This window comes from Tamandua tetradactyla, chromosome 12, assembly GCF_023851605.1.
Source record: "Tamandua tetradactyla isolate mTamTet1 chromosome 12, mTamTet1.pri, whole genome shotgun sequence".
Taxonomy (NCBI): domain Eukaryota; kingdom Metazoa; phylum Chordata; class Mammalia; order Pilosa; family Myrmecophagidae; genus Tamandua; species Tamandua tetradactyla.
Window position 1 is genome coordinate 8,392,385 of NC_135338.1, and position 17,807 is coordinate 8,410,191.

A 17,807-nucleotide genomic window follows, 5' to 3' on the forward strand; every position below is an offset into this window, starting at 1 on the left:
ATTATTCTAGATAACTTCCTGGAATACTTGGCAAAATGGAAACTTGGAATACTTGGCAAAATGGAAATTGCCAAGATTATGGCCATAGAGTTTCATTTTTTGGAAAGGATAAGAACAATTTTAAAAGATCACTAATTGAAATGAACCTATCTTCTGAGGAAAAATGGAAAATAATGGCATAATTAAGCACATATAAAGTAAAAGAGATCTTATTCAAGAATGCCTACAGAACAATTACATTTATGTTGACATTGACATCAATAACATGCATATATTCAGATATGTGTACCATATTTTCAACAACTCACATCATCACATTTTATCATTGACAATAATAAATAATAGCAAGATACCCATCTTAATGAATACACCTTTTATGCAAAAAAATTAAATAATTAATATAATCAAAAGCAAGTCTCCTTTATTGTGAAATAAAGGGATCAGAAACAATGTAGTTAACAGAGAACACACACACAAAAATCTCTCAGGCAAGGGAATGGCTGATCAACTGTAACTATCAAATCACTGCCGGGAAAAAGAATCATTACAGAAATTACTCATTATAACAGCAACCGCTCCAAATCCAGCTGTAGGTTCAAGGGCATGTGTGTGTGTGTGTGTGTGTGTGTGTGTGTGTGTGTGTGTTTTGTTTATCAGAGCATTTTGATGTTTTTTATGTATTTTATTCTAATTTTTAAATCAAGAATGATTTTATAACCCACATATTCAGGTGATCACAATCCTTTTTCCACTGAAGAAAAAAATGCCAAACCACACAGACTCTTTTACCAGTTTTGTTTTGTTTTTAACCTGTCTCAAATGTTTCTTGTTTTACTATCTTCTACTTCACTGACTCCATTTGCATGTTTTATTCTGTGGCATAGTTCTGCTACCTCAGGAAAACCTTTATCTTTGTAATCAGGAATATTTTTTTTTCTTTCCTTTTTCCATTGAATAGGACTATTTAAAGCCTTCCTTGGCAATTATGATACATCTTTCTTTGGGGAACAAATTCTTGTTTCTTAGACTCTAAAAAATCTTTTCTAAACTTTTTTCCACTATTCTTTCTGTGGTGCCTTATCTCCAGATCTGGGAATTTATGTTGGCTTTAATCAACATTGTTTTAAAGGTAGAACATTGCACATGACCTCTAACCTCTTCTATCTGACAATCTGTTGAGTCCAGCGTTTCTGTTCTGTCTCAGTTTTTCTATTTTTCTTCCACTTATATGCATCTTTTAAATGGCTCCTTGAAGTCTTTCAACTTCAATTTTATAAGATCAAAACTTCCTATGAATATTTCTTTCAGAGATTCCATGCTTAACTCTTTGACCTTTGTTTTCCACATTGCATCTCGTTTACAACATTCTTTTCATAGGTTCCCTTCATTGACATAGGTCCTTCTTATCTTCCGTCTTTTAACACTGACAAGTGGGATAGGAAGTCTGTCTCTCGCTTCTTGCTTTTGCCTACTAATTATTAAAAAAAACTGCACAGCAACATAAAAGGCACAAAAATCGCTAATTAATTACACTTGCATTGTCCTTTCAGAAGCAGACATGGGATCCTTCTTCTAAAGCTTGCATTTGACCCAGAGTGTAGTAGAGTGAGCCCCATCTAGGAATAATGCACCCTGCAGGGAGCAACCATTTCTGATAAATACTTGAGACTGGCGGCAGACACACGGAAGGACCACCCTCCCAGAGCCACACTCTGCCTTGCATGTGAGCAGGGAACTGAGACTTGCTTAATCAATAGAATGTGGGTGGTGCCTCTTTGATTAGGTCATGTTATATGGCAAAGGTAATAGGATGCACTTCCTTCAAATACGTTTCCCCATATAATACTGTGTCTTGGCTGATTGCTGGGACAGTCTCCTGCTAGCCTTGAAGAAGTAAGCTGCCAGGTTGTGAGAGGGCCTGGAAAAAGATACATAGGGTGGCCTTAAGCTGACAGACTTTAAGGAGCCAAGAGCTTCATTCATGTGACTGAAAGAAAATGAGTGCAGTCTGAATTAGCTTGGGAACGATTCTTCTGCAGTCGGGCCTCCAGCTGAGAACACAAACTGGCTGACACCTTGACTGGGCCAAGGACACTGTGGTCTCCTGAAACAGAAATTGCGAGATAGGAAACCTGCGTTGTTTTAAGCTGCTAAGATTGTGGTAATTTGCTACAATAATAGAACACATACGGTTTTGTCACCCTTTTTTTTCCTATTGACACCTTCCAAAATATCCACACTTTCTATCTTTCCTTTCTGTGTGTGATTTATTTTTTTATCTATGAGGTTTTTTTAGTAAAGATTTTCATTCACATACAATCCATCCTAAGTGTACAATCAGTGGCTTCTGGTACAATCACATAGTTATGCATTCACCATCTCAATCTATATAAGAACATTCTCACTTCTTCTGAAAAGAAAGAAAAAAAATCCCATACCTCTCCTTTAAATCCCCCTATTAATAACATTGAGCTTTGGTGTATTGCTTTTGCTATAATTAAGGAAAGAATGTTACAGTGTTAGTGTTAGCTATAGATACCTTAGTTTGCATTAATTGTGTTTTTCCCCTGTACCACCCCATTGTTAACACCTTGTAATAGTGACATACATTGGTTCTAACTCATGTCAAAGCTTTCTTATAGTTGTACAATTAACTACTGACATCACCCACTCTAGATTTCACTGTTATACAGTCCCAGTTTCTATCCTCTAGCTCTCCTTCTGGTGACATACCTGACATAATCTTCCCTTCTCAGCCCTACTCATCTATGAGTTTTAAAATACACTTAAATTTGTGGTGCCATTCATCATACCTCTTTAGTTGGAACACATTCAAGCACTGGAGTTATATGTAAAAGTATAGAATTCTTTAAAAGTGCATATTACTTCTTGAATTTTGTAACTGAGCCAAGTTCTCGTATTAATTTTTTTTTAATGTTTGCATTAAGAAATATCCACACACACACAGTCCAATCATATCAGAAAATCAAGGGCTTACAATATCATCACATAGTTGTGTATTCTTCACCATGATCATTTTTAGAACATTTGCATCACTCCAGAAAAAGAAATAAAAAGGAGAAAAAAAGAACTCATACATCCCATACCCCTTACCCTTCCCACAGGGTTTCAATCTACCCATTTTTACACCTTATCTCCCCCTATTATTTATTTTTTTATCTTTATTATTATTATTATTTTTACTCATACCCTGGATAAAGGGAGCATCAGACACAAGGTTTTCACCATTGCACAGTCACATTGTAAAACCTATGTAGTTAGGGTACATGGGTGGTTCAGTGGTAGAATGCTCACCTTTCATGCAGGAGACCCAGGTTCGACTCCTGGGTCATGCACCCCCCCACCCCCCCAAAAAAACTATATAGTTATGCAATCTTCTTCAAAAATTAAGGCTACTGGAACACACAGTTCAACAACTTGAGGTACTTCCGTCTAGCCTCTCCAAAGTATCATACACTAAAAGGGGATATCTATATAATGAGTAAGAATAACCTCCAGTATAACCTCTTGACTTTTTTTGCAATCTCTCAGCCATTGAGACTTTATTTTGTCTTGTTTCTCTCTTCCCCCTTTTAGTAAAGAAGGCTGTCTCATTCCCATGATGCCGGGTCCCAGCTCATCCCTGGGAATCAGGCCCCATGATGCCAGGGAGATTTCTACCCCTGGGAGAATATTTCCTCCTTTCTCCCAAATCCCCCAAGGGGACTTTGCAAATACTTTTTTGTTCTCTGCCAAAATTACTCTGGGATATATTGGGGTATCACACTAACTTGTACAAACCAACATCTCGTGCTCTATTCAAGATTCCATGTAATGATGGTGTTCAAGTAGACTGACTATCCAAGTTAAATTAGATAATGTGCTACCCCAAATATAAATTTTGCACCCAATAAACATCTCTCCTTTCATCTCACAAAGAGGCTGAAGTTTGAAAATATGGGCCATATCATCCTTTACCCAGTATTCTGATTTACCCTAGTCCTGCCCAGATAAGCTTCATTCATATCTTCATTCATATCTAGACAAACTCTAATCACTTTTTCAGCTTTTTTAAAGTTGCCAACTTTCATCGCTTCAGTGCTCTAACTCTCAGTCTCAGATATTGCATAAATACCCAAAGTTTCAGGGCATGATCAGATTATATACAAATAGCTCAGCATCTCAGAATTTAGAAATATCGGTTACAGCTACTAAATATGTGTGAATGTTGCAAGGGCTTACAATCTAGGAACCTTGAAAATACGTGACACCCTGATAACCCATGCTCTCAACTTCAACTCTCTGAGTTTGTACATCATAGTTAATCCAGGTGAGTGAGGCATTATAATATTTGTGGTTTTGTTTCTGACATTTCATTCAACACTCTGTCCTTAAGGTTCATTCACCTTGTTGCATGCCTCACTATTTCATTTCCTCTTGCAGCCACTCAGCAGTCCATTATATGTTAGCACCACAGTCCTCCCTTCCATTCCTCAGTGGTTGTACCCTTAGGCCACCTCATCCACTGCTGCCAAAAACACCCGTGTGCAAATGTCCATTTGTATCCCCGCTCTTAGTTCCTCCAGGTATGTACAGAGCAATGGGGTTCCACGCTAGCCTCCTGTGGAACCACCACACTGCCCTCCAAGGGACTGCACCTCTCAACTTCTCTACCAACAGTGAATAGGTACATCTCTTTCTCCACATTTTCTCTAGCACTTGTTTTTCTCTGCTCATTTTTTAAACAATTTTATTCACACATCATGCAAATCAACCTAAGGAAATAGGCATGCCTTCACCACCATAATCTATATGAAGACATTTCCTTGCCTTTGACACAGAATCCACACCCCTTCCCCAAGACCCCTGCTTGTTCTGATATTAATTTTTACCAAGTATATAGATTATTAAAATCACTTCTTTTTAATTTTTAAAAAAAATTTTATTGTATAGTATAGCATATATACAAAGCAAAGAAATAAAAAAGCAATAGTTTCTAAAGCACTCTTCAAAAAGTGGTTACAGGACAGATCCCAGAGTTTGTCATGGGCTACCATACAATCCTCTCATATTTTCCCTTCTAGTTGCTCCAGAATATAGGAGGCTAGAAGGCTTAAATACTTTTTTATCATCACAATTGACTTTTTTCCCTTCTTTTTTTTGTGAACAATAGCATATATGCAAAAAAAGCTATACATTTCCAAGCACAGCACCACAATTAGTTGCAGACCAAATTTCAGACTTTGACATGGGTTACATTTTCACAGTTTTAGGTTTTTACTTCTAGCTGTTCTAAAATACTGGAGACTAAGAGATATCAATTTAATGATTCAGCATTCATTTTCATTTGTTAAGTCATATCTTCTATGTATAATTCCACCACCACCTTTGATCTTTCCATACCTCTCATTGGCATTGTTTGAGCTATGGCAATTCTAAATTTTTGATATTGGAAGGATCTGTCACTAATATGGGGTAGGGGGGTGGAACTACCTGATATTCTGGAGAGGCTGGGCTAGGTTTCAGGTCTTATCTGGACCAGAGACCCATCTGGTGTTTGTAGGTTTCTGGCAAGTTACTCTACTGCCTGGAACCCTTGTGGAATATTATAAATTGCCCTAGGTATTCTTTAGGATTGGCTGGAATGGTCCTGGTTGGGGTGGCAGGTTATGATAGGTAGCAAGGTCTACCTGAAGCTTGTGTAAGAGCAACCTCTAGAGTAGCCTCTGGACTCTATTTGAACACTCTTTGGCACTGATACTTTATTAATTACTCTTCTTTTCCCCCTTTTGGTCAGGATGGAATTGTTGATCCCATGGTGCCAGGTCTGGATTAATCTCTGGGAGTCAGCTCCTACGTTGCCAGCGAGAATTTCACCCCTGGATGTCATGTCCCACGTAGAGGGGAGGGCAATGATTTCACTTGCAGAGTTGGGCCTAGAGAAACTGAGGCCACATCTGATCAACAACAGAGGTCCTCCGTAAGTAACTCTTAGGCATGCCTATAGGTAGTCTTAGCTTCTATGCTACCTACATGAGCTTCACAAGAGTAAGTCTCCTGATTGAGAGCATGGCCTAGTGATTTGGGTGTCCCTGATGTTTGACACAGTATCAGGGGATTCCCTGATGGTAAAGTTTAATAGTTCCATAGTCTTTCTCCCCTCCCTCAGGGGACTTTGCCAATACTTGTTGATTATCTGGTTAATATACTCTAGGATGTTTCCAGACATTACAATAATCTATATAGGATTAAAGGACCTCCTTCTCATTCTGTGCTCTCTGTGTTTCAGTTGTTCAAATGAGCTATACAGGTAGGTTGAATTAGATCATGCACTACAGAAAATTTCAGTTCCAGGTCAAATAAACCTGTCTTCCATTGGTCTCAAAGAGTATGTGTGGTTCTAAAATACAGACACTGTCTTCCTTACCCCTATGTTCCGAATTACTTTATGTAGACACAGATTTTGTGGCCTTTGTCAATGAAGAATCTTTCCTTAAGTCTAGACTAGGCGGCACTTTATTTATTTATTTATTTATTTATTTTGCTCTTTTTTTAATTCAACATAACAATATACAAACACAAATATTCTTACCATATGATCATTCCATTCTTGATATATAATCAATAACTCACAGTATCATCGCATAGTTGTATATTCATCATCATGATCATTTCTTAGAACATTTGCATCAATTCAGAAAAAGAAAACAGAAAAAAAATTGTACATGCCATATCCCTTACCTCTCCCTTTCATTGATCACTAAAATTTCAAACTACTAAATTTATTTTAACATTTGTTCCCCCTATTATTTATTTACTTTTAATCCATATGTTCTTACTCATCTGTCCATACTGTAGATAAAAGGAGCATCAGACACAAGGTTTTCACAATCACACAGTGACATTGTGAAAGTTATATCATTATGCAATCATCTTCAAGAAACATGGCTACTGGAACGCAGCTCTACATTTTCAGGCAGTTCCCTCCAGCCTCTCCATTACATCTTGACTAACAAGGTGATATCTATTTAATGGGTAAAAATAACCTCCAAGATAATCTCTTGACTCTGTTTGGAATCTCTCAGCCATTGACCCTTTATTTTGTCTCATTTCACTCTTCCCGCTTTTGGTCGAGAAGGTTTTCTCAATCTCTTGATGCTGAGTCCCAGCTCATTCTAGGACTTCTGTCCCATGTTGCCAGGGAGGTCCACACCCCTGGGAGTCATGTCCCACATAGAGAGGGGAGGGCAGCGAGTTTACTTGTGTTGGCTGAGAGAGAGAGGCCACATCTGAGCAACAAAAGAGGTTCTCTGTGGGTGACTCCTAGGCATAATTTTAATTAGGCTCAGCCTATCCTTTGCAAGGCTAAGTTTCATATGAACAACCCCCCAGATTGAGGGCTCTGCCTATTGCTTTGGTTGTCTCCACTGCTTGTGAGAATATCAAGAATTCTCCACTTGGGGAAGTTGAGTTTTCCCCCCTTTTTTTGTATTTTTAAAACTGAAATAACAAACTTCAATTAATGGCTTCAGCTCTGAGTATGTATAGTAAGATTGATCAGACTGTTTCTGTAAGGCGTATTGTACTACTCAGGCAATTTTTAATGTTTCCTGAATTTGTACTTTCCATTCAGAATATAACATGGAACAGAGATTAATAATGATTTAATAAGAAGTCAAGATTAAGATCAATTCTGGGTGCTTTGTAATAAAGGCTATTTAATCTACTCTGTTTTAAGACACCATAAATATTATAGTCCATATTTTCATGTTTTTGTTACAACCACTTCTTGCTTGAAATAGATACAAATGCATAACAGCATGTTTTTATAAATAACTATTTAGTGTTAGTATAAATAAAATCCTGAAGATATTTTCTACTGAACTGTCATTAAAATGAGTCACCCGTCTACATGAAACCAGGGACTTATCAAGATGATAACTACTCCTTCATTTAACTTTTTTCCTCTGCCAAAGTGAAAATCTTTTTTATTTTTTGTGATGTTTTTACTGAGAGAGTCGTGTCAGCAAATGCTCTAAAACCATCAGTATTGTAAAAATAACGTAACATCCATGATGAATCCACTGCCCTGTTTGACTGTACAAGTTGTAAGAGCTTATAATCAGCAGTATAATACTTGTTCAAGATTGTGCATTTTCTACCTATGTATTCAGTTGTTTAAATGTACTCAGAAACTAGATTATATACTACTTTATTCTTGAAGTCATCTTGTGTGGGAGTTATCCATTTGTGAATTTCCATAGAAACTATTTTTGGCAAGTGATTGACTTGTATCTTCCAGAGCCTTCAGTTGAATTGTGGTAAAATATCTGTAACACAAATTTTGCCATTTAACCATTTTCAGGTGTACAATTCATTGGCATTAATTACATTTACTATGTTATGTTACCATCACTACCGTCCAATATCAAAGCTTTTTCATCATCCCAAACAGAAACTCTATGCTCATCAAGCAGTCATTCACCATTTCCCTCTCTTCCCAACCCCTGGTAATCTGTAATCTACTTTCTGTTTATATGACTTTGCTTATTATATAAATATATATATATATATATTTTTTTTCAGTTGCATGGTTCAGGAATCGAACCTGGGTCTCCCACATGAAAGGCGAGCATTCTACCACTGAACCACCCATGCACCCTTATTCTAGATATTTTATATAAGTGAAATCATACAATATTTATTCTTATGTAGCTAGTTTGTTTCACTCTGTATAATTTTTTTAATGGTCATACATGCTGTAGCATGTATGAGAACTTCAGCAGCTGTAGCATGCTGTAGCATGTATGAGAACTTCATTTCCTTCTATGGCTGAATAATATTCTGTAGTAGGTATACATATATACACATATATGTATATATATGTATATTTATATATATATATGCATGCTCCATTTTGTTTATCCATTCATTTATTGATGGACACATGGGTAGTTTCTACTTTTTGGCTACTGTGAATGATTTCCTAAGCCATTTGCTTCCATCACTGTGATTTGCACCCTTACATGCATTGTGAGGGCTGACATGGTCCATACGGAGAGATTACATGATTAACCATAAATGAAACAATCACAATGTCGTTTTTACCTATTTTTTTTTCAATTGGACTCTGTTTTAGTTTCCTACGTTGCTCAAGCAAATACCATGAAATGGGAATTTGTTTGCTCACAGTTTTAAGGTTAGGAAAAAGTCCAAATCAAGGCATCATCAAGGTGATGCTTTCTCTCCAAACACTGTGGTGTCCTTGCACACAACAAGGCACGTGGCAGCAGCTCCTGGTCTCTCCCTTCTCTTCCAGGATCCATTAATGTTTAGCTTCTGTCTGCTCCCTCTGTGGCGTTCTCTCTGTCTGTCTGAGTTTTATTCTCTTATAAAGGTCTCCATTAATAGGATTAAGATCTATCTTGATTGAGATGGGACACACATTAACCGAAGTAACTTCATCAAAAAGTCCCAGTTACAATGGGTTCATGCCCACAGGAATGGATTAGGCTGAAGAACATGCTTTTCTGGGATACATACAGCCCCACACCACCACAGACTCTGTGAATGAATTACTAAAATATATGTGGATTACTAGATCTACTATGAAATAACTATGCTGTGGACTCTTTCACAGAGCATTCTTTTAATCTGTTGTGGGAACAAACTCTAGGGATGAATTTTAAGAGTTAGAGATAGTTATCACAGTTTTATAAACTTCTTCAATGTTTTTATACGCTACAGCCACAGACAATATTTGGACTTAATCCACCTTGTTCAACCAAGAAAATGTTTCTTATGGGAATTCTTTTGACTCTTTCCACCTGCCACACAGTATTAGCGGATTAGAGCAAGCAACGGGCAGTGGCCTATGTCATCTAAGTGAACAATAGCCCACTTGTTTGCCTTTCTACCTTCAAGGATATTTGAAGGTTAACTTTTGAAGGCAGTGTTTTGTGAACATAAAAATAGCCACGTACTTCTGTAGAAGTAGACAAATATTTAACAGAAAGATCTTCCAACCACATAACTACATATATGAAAGAAAGCCTAACACAGGGGGTAGGTGCACCTGCTTTTTTCAGTGTGCCTAGGTTTTACCCCACCCTAGATATTTCTGGCTCATCTAATGGATACCTAGGATCACTAGAAGCTGAGAACACTGGTCATTGATCTTATTCTAGGGTTGATGAGGAGAAAATCCAATGGGGAAGTAGCAAGAGAAGTGTTTTTTTCTTTTCACAACTTTGCATCCCATAAAAGGTGAAATGTGCAGATTTCTTTTTATATACATATTTTTTTAATTTTTAAATTTTTTTTAAAAATTGACAAGAAAGAAACACAAACGTTCTTAGCATATGATCATTCTGTTCTACATATATAATCAGTAATTCACGATATCATCACATAGTTGCATATTCATCACCATGATCATTTCTTAGAACATTTGCATCAATTCAGAAAAAGAAGTAAAAAGACAACAGAAAAAAAATTCATACATACCATACCCCTTACACCTCCCTTTCATTGATCACTAGCATTTCAATCTAAATTTATTTTAACATTTGTTCCCCCTATTATTTATTTTATTCCATATGTTTTACTCATCTGTAGATAAGGTAGATAAAAGGAGCATCAGACACAAGGTTTTCACAATCACACAGTCACATTGTGAAAGCTATATCATTATACAATCTTCTTCAAGAAACACGGCTACTGGAACACAGCTCTACATTTTCAGGCAATTCCCTCCAGCCTCTCCACTACATCTTGACCAACAAGATGATATCTACTTAATGCATAAGAATAACCTCCAGGATAACCTCTCGACTCTGTTTGGAATCTCTCAGCTATTGACAGTTTATTTTGTCTGAAATATGCAGATTTCTTGATGTGCTCCTTCATAGAAAACTGCAACATAACAGAGCTAAATTATCTTTTTTGGGTGGTTGTGCCAATTTGAAGCTATTATGTACGCCAGAAAAGCCATGTTTTAATCCTGATCCAATCTTGTGGTGGTGGAGGGGGGGGGCGCAGAGACTCTTGATGAGATTGTATCCAAGAAGGTGCCCAGTTGTGGGTGTGACCTTTTGAGTAGATGGAGATGTGACTCTGCCCATTCAAGGTGGGTCTTGATTAGTCTACTGGAGTCCTTTAAAAGGGGAACGTTTTGAAGAAACCTCAGATGTAGATGCAGATGCAGAGTCTTGGGAAACAGTTGCTTCACCACTGACAGAGACATGGATGTTTGGAAATGCTTGGAGAGCCCACAGAGAGAGAGCTGATATCCAGACACAGGCAGAGCCCAGCAGACATCTCCATGTGCTTTCCCGTGAGATGCTAAGCAAGCTAGGACCCAGAGCTGTGTCCCGGAGGAATTAAGTGAAGACCCACAGACACTCAGAGAGGAAACCACTAGCATAAGAAGCTACAAGAAACCAATAGGGAACAAGGAGCAGCAGACACCAGCCACATGCTTTCCCAGATCAGCCTTCCTTGAGCCAAGGTATCTTTCTCTGGATGCCTTAGTTTGGATGTATTTATGGCCCTAGACCTATAAACTTTTAACTTATTAAATTCCCTTTTGAAAAAGCCATTCCATTTCTGGTGTAATGCATTTCAGCAGCATAACAAACTAATACAGCAGTATTCCTGGAATTTATCATTGCCCCACTGACAGTGTGGGACTTTTCATATATCATGCAACTGGCCTCTCTTCTGTATGATAGGTAACAGGATGTTTTATACACATTTAAGAAATGTTCACTTAAGAAATTAACACTATAGGCAGACAGTTCTTAAGAGACATAAATACGTTATTTTTCTTGACATTCATATTGTTATATGAAAGAAAATGCTGTTTCTTTTGACTTCTTATTGAAAATAATATTTTTTAAAAATTTGGTATGCCTCGACAACTGACAGAAAACACAAATGAGTGGTCTGTGAGAATTAACATTAAGCAGTGAATGCATAATTGAAAGGGTGGTAAATTTGGGTTGTTGGAGGCATGAATGGGAGACATACGTGCCAATATCCCAATATGGATGGGAGACAGAAGTGCCAGGGATGTGGTTAATTCCATAGACTTCCAGAAAAAAGGAAACTGCACTGGATTTGGTCATTGAGGAAGAAATTATTTTTAAGGATAGTGTCATGCCTCATTTTATAGCTCATTTAAAAACAACAAAAAAGTTGAACTTAAAATAACTGAAGGCTTGGGGTGCACAGGTAGCCCAGTGGTTAGAATGCCCACCTTCCATGAGGGAGACCCAGGTTCGATTCCCGGACCATGCACCCCCCCAAAAAAACACAAAAAAATAGGTGAAGGCTGAGAAGTAGAAATCACCATATGAATAAGGCATTAAACATATACAGAAATAAAGGCCTTTCAATGGCCACAGCCCCATCTTCTAGCTGTGGCATGTTTTGCAGGGGTCCAGAGGAGGGGCTATGGCCAGGCGTCAACTGGACGCAGGTGCAGCCACTCTTCCACAAGGAAGGAACAGTGTGTAGGGTCAGCATTCACTGGGCTGGCATACCCCATGGTGACTGCCAGTCCTTTGCAGGCTTCTGTCTATTCATCATGTAGTGTTTGACTCGGCTTGAGCCAAAGAATCAGCTGCTAAAGCCGGAGGCTACCTTTCCACAGAGAGCACAGTATTTGATGTGTCTGGACATTTTTGAAACGTGTAACCCCTGCCCCGAGCTCCTGCTGCCCATACCAGCACTTCTCACATGAAAGTACAAAACTCTAAAACTGTACCTTCCACACACTACACCCTCATTCGCGATGCAAGCAAACAGGGTTTCCTGACAGCTGCTGGCCATTCGGTGTTTGAAGTGTGGCAGGAAAGCACGGTGGAGGAATAAGGAAGACAGATGTTCCTCTGAGGTGACAACTCGACATCCCTGAGTGCAGACATCCCTGTGCTTTCTGCTCCTCTGCCCTGTACACTGCCTCTCCCGACAGGATCTCAGACCTGGTCTTCTAACTGTAGTGCAGAGTCTTACCTATCTGACTTTTCATTTATTCACTGTTTCTTGATCACAGCAAACATTTCAAGCACTTTGTGATGGTGCCATCAGCACAAAAACATGGGTAAAGGTTTTTAACAACATCCAGTCCTTTTCAATTTTTTTGTTCTTACCTGAAATTCTTCTTTACTTTTATTCATTTGTGAATGTTTTCCAGCTTCCTTTTTCCAGAAAACTAGAAAGAATATTTATGCTAAACAACAAAGCTATAACTTTGCATACCATGTCAGGCCAAAGACTTTTTTTTTACGTTTTGATAATCTTTGGTTTGCTATGTTTGAGGTTTATAAAGAATTCAAATCTGTATATATTATTGCTGTATTATGGATATACAGTTTAAGAATTGCTCAGAGAGATATCTTTTGAAATGACCACATTTTTAAAAATTGCACTTCCTATACACAAAAATGCTTTGCACTTTTAACAGAACAAGTGGTTTACAAGTAATAAATAGTAAAGAAGCATGAATTATTTAAATGTCAGAATTTTTAAATTGCTTGTTGTGGATAAAAATGATGATTTTTAAAGCCACGAAACACCAAATGTATAAAAACCAACAATGTATAAAACTTAAGACATAGAAATATTTAAAATTTTATCTTCAGTCTCAGTGTGTGATTTCTGTTTGTTTGTTTGTTTTTGTTTTTGCATGGACAGGCACCAGGAATCAAACCCAGGTGTCCGGCTTGGCAGGCAAGAACTCTGCCACTGAGCCACCATGGCCCATCCTCAGTGTGTGATTTTGAAACAAGCACCACTTACGATAGATTATGGAAGCACCCAAAAGCTGTCATTTGAAGAGGCACAACCACTCTAAGTGATGATTATCAGGAAATCCACCAGGAGGCAGAGAAACCTCCTAAGGAGTAACCTGGGCTTGTCACTTAGAGCGCCCTTCTGGGATCTACGAGCATTTTGCTCCAAAGATCTCACCAGCCTCCTTCTTCGCTGTCCAACATTATTCTCTCTGTTTATATTTTTCTTCAACCTCCTTGCCCGTTTCCACTCAGCAAGGCCCTCAGGAACATCTGCGAGCCGTGGCTTGGAATCTAGTCTCAGGAATCTTCTTAGTTCACAGGTGGAGAGAAAAGAGCTCAGGGATGGCCAAACCCAGCCAGACCTGCAACGGGGCTTGTTCTCACTGCCCATACTCAACAACTGAGAGTTTCTGTGCTCTCCTGCGAAATGAAAGTAAAACCGATAGATTGTCTTGCTGATTGTGAAGCAAAATTGGCTGAGTCTGCAGTATAACGAAAATAGAAAACCCTGCTGGGGTAGCTATCAACACAAAGAAATGACTAACATTAATGGCTTTACATAAATGAATGGACAACTACATCTCAGATGTTAAGGACATTACTGTTTGTCTCACTTAAAATGGAAAAGAAAGGGCAAGTGGCTCAGTGGCAGAGTTCTCACCTGCCATGCCGGAGACCTGGGTTCAATTCCTGGTGCCTGCCCATGTGGAGAAAAAAAAAAAAAAAAAGAAAGAAACAAATGGAAAAGAAAATCTTTTGTTTTAAAGGGCAGTTTTACAAAGCCCAAGCAGACATCTAATACTTGTGGTTAAGCAGATTAAGAGGTAAATCAAGGAAAGGTGCAAAAACAAAAAGATGCCAAAACAATGTAAAACAAAATTTGTTCAGAAAAGAAACACTATAATCAGATATTTCAGTGTGTGCAATTATGTAGTTTCTGACTGCCAAACAAAGAGAAGGGGGGAAAAGAAAAAAGGAAGGAAGGAAAAAAGAAAGGAAAAATTTAAATATGTAAATTTCGTTTTAAATATATATTTTCTTTCCCAGCCCATGACCCTCCCCCCCAAAAAATATATATTTTCTGATTTAAAACACAATGTTATAATGTGGCTTTCAAGAGGTTTTTTTTTTTTTTACCTGAAATGCCCATTATGCAGAAAACGTTGCTTACTCCCGAGCTAGAGCAAGGCCAGAGAAAAAGCACAAACAGCAGAAGCAGAAGGGTCAAGTGAAAGAAAGGGTAACCACAGTGACAAGACTCAAGGATAGCCTTTGTCTCTTTCTGCACCAATGCTGGACTAGTACTCTATATTGCCCTATTTCCCGGAAGTAGATGCACTCTACATAGCATTAATGAGCTTTCCTGTTGGCACTGAATTTTATGGAAATACAGAGGACGGGAATCATACAACACAGATCACAGTTTTTATTCAATGTCTAGCTATGAACAGCTCTTTCCCATCTTTCTATTTAGCCACCAACTGTCAGGTATTGAAGCCTCTCCCACAAATGGACTTTCCAGGCATCTTCACTTTCTGGTTTTTGTAGTTTATGATGTGTCTAGACATGGTTTTCTGTGAATTTATCCTATCTGGGGTTCACTGAGTTTCTTGAATCCGTAAATTTATGTCTTCAACCAAATTTGGGATCTTTTCAGCCATTGCTTTTCGAATATTTTTTATACAGCAATCACCTACTTCTCTCCTTCAGGGATTTCGATAACATGAGTGTTAGACCATTTGATATTGTCCCACAGACCTCTGAAGCTCTGTTTTTATTCTCTCTCTCTCTTTTCTGATTGGACAATTTCTAATGATCTTTCTTCAAGTTTATTGAGTCTTTCGTCAGTCATCTCCATTCAACTGCTGAACTCATTAGTAAGTTTTTTAATTTCAGATATTGTATTTTTCAGCTTTAAAATTTCCATTTAATTCTCTCTATATATTTTTTTAAATATTTTCTATTCCTCTGCTGAGAATGTCACCCTTCAATGCACTTCATAGACTTTAAAGTACTGCTTTAAAAGTCTTTGATTTAAAATTCCAACATCTGGGTAATCTGGGTTGGTATCTGTCAATTGCCTTTTCTCAACAGAATTGGTCATATTTCCCAGGTTCTTTGTATGTCAACTGACTTTGGCTTGTACTATTAGAATGCTTTCAGCTGTAAGAAACAGAAACCCCCAATTCTAGAGTCTTAAATAAGAATGGTATTCACTTTTTCATATAATAAAAAATCCAAAGGCAAGTAGTTCCAGGGCTGGTTGACTCAGTAGCTCTGTAGTATCACCTGCCATCCTTGTGTTTGGCTTTGGCCACAGGCAGATTCCCCTCATAGTTGTACAATGGCTTCAGCAATTTCAGGCATCACATCTTGACAAATCAACATAGAGATGCTGGAAATGGGTCATCTTTTTATTTGTGCTAGTTGAGATTAGGATTGATTGTAAATAACAGAAAACACAAACTAACACTGGCTTAACAATAGAGGTTTATTTTACTCACATGTAGAAGACCGTAAGTAGATGGTTCCATGTTTGCTTTATACTCCATGGTGCCAGAGATCCAGAATCCTTCTTTCTTGTTCTGCTACACGTAGCCTCCATTCCCAAGTTCATCCATCATCCAAGGTGGTTGCTCCACCCCCAGCTATCTCATGTGCATTCCATGCAGCAGAATAAAGGAAAAGAGGAAGGGTAGGCAAAGGGTACTTGTCAGCTGTCTAATAAAGAAATTTCTCAGCTGCTGCACACCATACTCTTGCTTTAATCCTACTGGCTAGAGCACATCAGGCCACTCTGGGCTACAAGGGAGGCTGAGAAATGTGTTCTTTAATCTGGATGGCCATGTACCTGGCCTAACTTTCTACTACTATGGAATAAATGGAACATGCATAATGGAGTACCAAAAAAAGCAGTCACTGCCACATCCTTGCACCTCCTTAAGGACAAGGGAACCTTTCCTAGAAGTCACCAGCAGACTGCCCCCCTTATGTTTTATTGGCTAAAAGAGTACTGCATGCCCATGTCTAAGTCAATTCCCACAAAGGAATGAATGGCATAATCACTATTAACTTATACCAGTCAAGATTCACTACCTGAGCTTGGGGTTGAGGCTAGCCTCTCTTGAAGGATATAGCTTCCAGAAGGAGGGAAGATACCTGAGAAAGGTCAAAATCTTAGGAAGGAAGAAGGGGAGTAGGAAAAGAGGGTTCCCAAAGTGGACTTCATAGGCAAGGAGTGTCAATCCATACCTTCTTTGTGGTGTACAATTGTGTTCGGGTTCCTTATTTTGTGAAGTGCAAATAAAATGTTTATTTGTGACAACTCCTTACAGCCCCATCTCTCCATAACTGCCAAAATCAATAATAGATTTATTGTGTCTATGTGTGGGAATAGGAGAGTAGGGGAAAGAAGCAAAGCCAGTCAAACCCAGGTGTGGCTAGCTGCTCCCCAATATGCATTCCCTGCTTCTTCTACCTAAGAACTCATTTGAATTAAGATATGAATACTAAAATTATGTTACTCATAAGTATTGATTAGATAAGCTTCCCAGGAAAAATAAAACTGTTCCTTACCTATGATTTATCAGGAGGAGTGCTGAACAGTATAAAACAGAACATACAAATTAGCATTTAGAATTTAGATTGTTTTGATTAGTCATATAAGCTCTGCTTGCTATGCCTAAACATTTTTGGAGGAAGGAAATCAGCATGGAATAAAGGATAAAAAAATTGATAGAATAAAATGATAATGAACGAAAAGAGATGAAAGAAAAAGCAACAAGGCATTGATGTGAGAGGGAGGGAAAGAGCTCTGTGCTTTTGTTACTATTATGTTGCTATGGTAATGAAGTAAAATGGGGCTGATGTTGCTCTGTAGGTTTTGTTTTGAAAGAGGGAAAAAATATGTGTAAGCAGTATGCAAAATTAAGTCTTTGGTAAATCAATGAGGCAATCTAAATGCATGTAATCTAAAAATTTAATATTGTCTTTGTAAGAACTCCCACA

At 38.1% G+C, this 17,807-nt stretch overlaps 2 long non-coding RNA genes across 2 annotated transcripts in view; one reads left to right on the top strand and one right to left on the bottom strand.

Annotated features, from left to right (window-relative positions):
* The first annotated feature begins 1,677 nt into the window (after positions 1–1,677).
* LOC143651204 (uncharacterized) overlaps positions 1,678–17,807 on the top strand; it is a 52,102-nt gene continuing 35,972 nt past the window's right edge. Inside the window, exons 1-2 of the long non-coding RNA XR_013159909.1 lie at positions 1,678–1,723; positions 5,798–5,980. This is a non-coding gene — a long non-coding RNA (uncharacterized LOC143651204). The remainder of the gene's footprint in view (positions 1,724–5,797; positions 5,981–17,807) is intronic.
* LOC143651203 (uncharacterized) lies at positions 8,212–17,593 on the bottom strand. Its single transcript, XR_013159908.1, has 3 exons — positions 17,376–17,593; positions 16,304–16,447; positions 8,212–8,330 (listed from the first exon to the last, which is right to left on the bottom strand). It is a non-coding gene; the product is annotated as an uncharacterized LOC143651203 (long non-coding RNA).